At 48.9% G+C, this 5,671-nt stretch overlaps 1 pseudogene; it reads right to left on the bottom strand.

Moving 5' to 3' along the window:
* Window positions 1–3,669: 3,669 nt before the first annotated feature.
* LOC105542716 overlaps window positions 3,670–5,671 on the bottom strand; it is a 42,111-nt pseudogene continuing 40,109 nt past the window's right edge.

Below are 5,671 nucleotides of genomic sequence, written 5' to 3'. Positions count from 1 at the left end.
CCAGGATGGTCTCGATCTCCTGACCTCGTGATCCGCCCGTCTCGGCCTCCCAAAGTGCTGGGATTACAGGCTTGAGCCACCGCGCCCGGCCTAGTGTTTTCATAAAATAGCCTGATTATAAAGTAAGGAGGCTGGTTTTACAAACTTCAAAAGAAAACAAATCTCATTGTTCTATGCTCAAAACCTATACTTCGTCATTTGATCCAAAGGAAGACATGTACTACTTATTACTGTGTTGGTCAATAAGAGGTGAAGAAGGAAAAGAAAGTGATCTGCTGGAGATGACACAATTGATGAACAGCAGGGCTGGTCTGAGAACCTGATTCTATCAATTTCTAATTCAATGCTCATCCTTTACTTTTTTTTTTTTTTTTGAGATGGAGTCTTGCTCTGTCACCCAGGCTAGACTGCAGTGGTGTGATCTCGGCTCACTGCAAGCTCTGCCTCCTGGGTTCAAACAATTCTCCTGCCTCAGCCTCCCGAGTAGCTGGGATTACAGGTGCCTGCCACCACGCCTGGCTAATTTTTGTATTTTTAGTAGAGGTGGGTTTCACCATCTTGGCCAGGCTGGTCTCAAACTCCTGATCTCGTGATCCACCCGGCATGGCCTCCCAAAGAGCTGGGATTCCAGGTGTGAGCCACCGTGCCCGGCTGAGCATCTTTTCATGGGAGTATTAGCCATTTGCATATTCTCTTTGGAGAAATGTCTATTTAGATCCTTTGCCCAGTTAAAAAATTGGGTTATGTTTTTATAGAATTGTAAAAGTTCTTTATATATTCTAGATATAAGTTGCTTATCAAATAGATAATTTGCAAATATTTCTCCCATTCAGTGAGTTGTCATTTAATTTTCTTGATGGTGTCTACTGAAGCACAAAAAGTCTCAATTTTGATAAAGTCTACTTTATTTTTTCTTGATATTTGTGCTTTTGGTGTCATATATTAAAAAACCCATTGCCGGCCAGGCATGGTGACTCACGCCTGTAATCCCAGCACTTTGGGAGACCGAAGCGGGCAGATCACCTGAGGTCGGGAGTTTGAGACCAGCCTGACCAACATGGAGAAACCCCATCTCTACTAAAATATAAAATTAGCCGGGCGTGGTGGCGCACACCTGTAATCCCAGCTACTCAGGAGGCTGAGACAGGAGAATCGCTTGAACCTGGGAGGCGGAGGTTGCAGTGAGCCGAGATCATGCCATTGTACTCCAGCCCGGGCAATAAGAGCGAAACTCCATCTCAAAAAACAAACAAAACAAAAACCATTGTCTAATCTAGGGGCACAAAGATTTATGCTATATTTTCTTTTAAGAATTTTATTTATTTATTTTATCTTATTATTATTATTTTTTGAGACAAAGTCTTGTTCTACCACCCAGGCTGGAGTGCAGTGGTACAATCTTGGCTCACTGCAACCTCCACCTCCCAGGTTCAAGTGATTCTCCTGCCTCAGCCTCACAAGTAGCTGGGACTACAGGTGTGCGCCACCGTGCCCAGCTAATTTTTGTATTTTCAGTAGAGATGGGGTTTCACCATGTTGGCCAGGCTGGTCTAGAACTCCCGACCTCAGGTGATCCACCCACCTCAGCCTCCCAAAGTGCTGGGATTACAGGCGTGAGCCACCACCATGCCCAGCAGGTGTCCACTGTTAAAGTGAGGGCATTGATTGGAAAAGAACGGGACGCTGCCACTTGGAATGGGAATATGTGGGAAGACCCTGATGAAGCTGGGGTCAAGACAATGCTGATTCTCCTCAGCACCTACCCGACACCCCTGTTTGTTTCTAGACCTCTAACTAAAGTCCCATGGGCCGGCCTCTAGAGGTGATGTTCAGAGTGTGACCCATGACAAGGTGTACTACACTTGAAAAGAACTGCTGGAGTTTTCTAATTTCTATAAGCAGCAATCTGGAGAGCAGGCATGGGAATAATATCAAGGGTGTGGGATAGTGGTGGAAGGAATGTAAAGTTGGATCAGGCTGAATTTTTCGGTATGGGCCCACTAAGCAGGGATTCTGCATTTAATGTTGCAGCTCAGGGAGTTAAAAAAAAAAAAAAAGGTTCTAATAGTTTATTTGCTGGTTAGCTGAAATGTGGGTCAAAAGATGGCCCACTGTGAACAAGCTGGAAGTGCCTGATCTCCTTTGGTTTAATGTAGAGGAAGGGATCCAAGGGCTTAGGGAGATTGGGATGGTGGAGTGGATTAGTCACTTTAGATCTACTCATCCCTGCTGGGAGGCTCAGAAGACATACCCCTGACCAGTGCTTTGTGAAACAGATTTGTGAGGGGAGCACCTGCATCCTTGAAGAGCTCTGTGATGGCTCTTCTCTGTGTGTCAGATCTTACAGTGGGAACTGCAGTCACTCAATTCGAAAGTTTAAATGCAATGGGAATAACTGGATCCTGAAGTGGCAGGGGCCAAGTGGCAGCACTCAACTGTCAAAGGCAAGTTTGTTACCATAATGGGTGTAGTTACCATAATGGACAGCAGAGGCAAAGCAGCAATCAGAATAGTCTGGCTGGTGTAGAGCTCTGGCATTGGCTAATTAATCACAGTGTTCCTAGAAGTGAAATTGATAGGCAGCCTATTGCATTCTTACTTAATTTGTACTCAAATTAGTCTTTTGTTGCGGTCGAGTGGAAAAAAGACTAATTTTGAGTTATAAAAACAGAGAATCACGGTCCCTCAATCAAATTCCAGACTTGAACCAGTCTATAGACTCAGAACCCTAGAATGAAGGGGAGGCCGGGTCCCCTTGAGGAAGGACCCCACTACACTACCGACAATTTATATGGTTAATCCTTCTCCCATCCTTCCCCAAGGAGACCTCCAGCCTTTTACCAGGGTAACTGCACTGGGGAGAGGGGCATGGTCAGATCTTTCGGGGATTACTGGACACTGGCTCTGGGCTGACGCTGATTCCAGGGGACCTAAAACATCATTGGGGTCCTCCAGTTAAAGTAGGGGCTTATGGAGCTCAGGTAATGAATGGAGTTTTAGCTCAGGTCCAACTTCAGTGGGTCCTGGACGCATCCTGCGGTCATTTCCCCGGTGCCAGAATACATAATTGGTGTAGACATACTCAGCAGCTGGCAGAATCCCCACATTGGCCCCAACTGGTAGGGTGAGGGCTATTAACGGTGAGAAAGGCCAAATGGAAGCCATTAAAGCTGCTTCTACCTAGAAAAATAGTAAATCAAAAACAATATCACATCCCTGGAGGGACTGTGGAGATTAGTGCCACCATCAAGGACTTGAAAGAGGCAGGGGTGGTGATTCCCACCACATCCCCATTCAACTCTCCCATTTGGCCTGTGCAGAAGACAGATGCATCTTAGAGAATGAGAGTGGATCATCGCGAGCTTAACCAAGTGGTGACTCTAATTGCAGCTGCTGCACCAGATGTGGTTTCATTGCTTGAGTAAATTAATCGTCTCCTGGTACCTGGTGTGCAGCCATTGATTAGGCAAATGCCTTTTTCTCCATTCCTGTCCGTAAGGCCCACCAGAAGCAATTTGCCTTCAGCCGGCAAGGCCAGCAATATACCTTCAGTGTCCTACGTCAGGGATATATCCACGCTTGGCCTTGTGTCATAATCTTGTTTTCAGAGGTTTTTTAAAAGTTTTTCTGACTGTAAGTTTATTCAATGCTAAATAATCCTCTCCGATTTTACTGACGCGGCTGAGCACGTCCACGACCACATCCACCTCTGAACTGGGATTTGGTTGCTGACCCAGCCCCCCTTTGTCTGTCTTGTGGGTGCCAGGGGGCACAGCGCTCCGTCTGTAGGTATCTCTGTTGGCTTCCCTTCTTGTGAGTCTTCAGGTCGTTTACCCTCCAGACCTTTAGGCCGAGGTCTGCCAATGTCTGGACGGCTGTGGTGTGTAGGGTGGCAGGCACAATCTCCGGGGTCAGATGGAGGCAATCACAGAGGTACTGGATACCCTCATTGGTAAAGGCACCAGTAGAAATGTCTCCGGGCAAACTGTTCCTTCACGTAGCCTCGGGATTTGGGAGACTGCGTGGCCTTCATGACGTGAAGATTAGGCACACCCCTGTCCGCCAGCTCTGGGTCTTACGCATGTGGCCACATCCTTCTTGGCAACCAGGACTCCTTCCTTAAAAAAGAGGTCACAAAAGGCAGTCCGGTTCTCAGGCAGCAGTGCGGAATCCCGCAGCTGTACCTTAAGGTGCGCAGGCAAGGCCCGGGCTGGAGTGCAGTGGCCGGATCTCAGCTCACTGCAAGCTCCGCCTCCCGGGTTTACGCCATTCTCCTGCCTCAGCCTCCCGAGTAGCTGGGACTGCAGGCGCCCGCCACCTCGCCCGGCTAGTTTTTTGTATTTTTTAGTAGAGACGGGGTTTCACCGTGTTAGCCAGGATGGTCTCGATAATCCCCGCTTCTTGACAGGCGGCAGACCCCAAATCGAAGGGCTCAGGCCTTCCCACCCTCGTTTCCTGCCACTCCTCCCCCAAGCTAGAACTCCAGGGCCGGGCAGGGAGGCAGTCCGGGGAGTCCTGTCCCCAGGGAAAACGCCGGCTCCCTGGTCTTGTCTGGCTGGTCTCTCCCACGCACTGGCTTCATCCTGCCCTCCTGCCTCAGGCAGTCTTCGCCTACCAGCAACTTTCTACCCCCTAAAACAAGCCTCCAGCCCCTGTGGCTACTCAGAAATGGGTGTGTGTGGAGTAGCAGAGAGGCCCCTGCCGGCACCTTGGGGAGGAGCGGTCGCCAAGGCAGCAGGATGGCCAGGATGGGGGCGGATGGAAATCGAACTCCACTGTTCGCAGAGATCTGGATCGCTGTTCTCTTCCGCAAGATGTCACCTGTCCACTATATGGATGACATTGTGCCGACTGGACCCAGGAGTGAGATGTAGCAAACACACTGGACTCACTGGTGAGACATTTGAGTGCCAGAGCATGGGAAATCAATCTGACTAAAATTCAGGGACCGCCTACCGCAGTGAAATGTCTAGGGGTCCAGTGGTGTGGGCCTGTCCAGAGACTGCTTTTAGGTGAAGGTTACTTTGCTGCATTTGGTCCCTCCTTCTGCCAAGAAAGGGCATGACACCCAGCGGGCCTGTGTGGATTTGGAGACAACACATGCCTCCTTTGGGTGTGTTACTCCGGCCCACTTATTAAGTGATCCAAAAGGCCACCAGTTTTGAGTGGGGTCGAGAACAGGAGACTCTGCAGCAGGTCCAGGCTGCTGGAGGCAGGCACCATTGGATCTGCCACTGGGGCCATATGACCCAGCAGATGCAGTGGTGCTTGAGGTGTCGGTGGCAGATGGGGATGCTGTTTGGAGTCTTTGGCAGGCCGACGTGAGCCACCGTGCCAGGTGCGGGCCAAGACTTTAAATAGTGGTTTTTTCAGAAGTAATTTTCACCAGTTAAAGTTGTTTCATTAGAAAGAGGGTCTGCAGATCTTCTCACCGCCTTATTCCAGAAATCTTCTCAATGGATTGGATTTGTTTTTCAATCTCATGTTCTGTGTAAGACAAATTGTATCTTATAATATTTGGACGTTATCTAATGTCAGTGAGGTCAACTTCCCAATCCATGAAGGCATACCTAAACATCCTACACACAAAATCCTTTCATTTCTGCTGGTGACAGAATGACTCATGACTTCTGGGCAGGCGCAGTGGCCCACGCCTGTAATCCCAACACTT

The sequence above is a fragment of the Mandrillus leucophaeus genome, unplaced genomic scaffold (assembly GCF_000951045.1).
Source record: "Mandrillus leucophaeus isolate KB7577 unplaced genomic scaffold, Mleu.le_1.0 Scaffold266, whole genome shotgun sequence".
In the NCBI taxonomy this organism is placed as follows: Eukaryota; Metazoa; Chordata; class Mammalia; order Primates; family Cercopithecidae; genus Mandrillus; species Mandrillus leucophaeus.
This window is presented reverse-complemented; position numbering and strand designations above follow the sequence as displayed.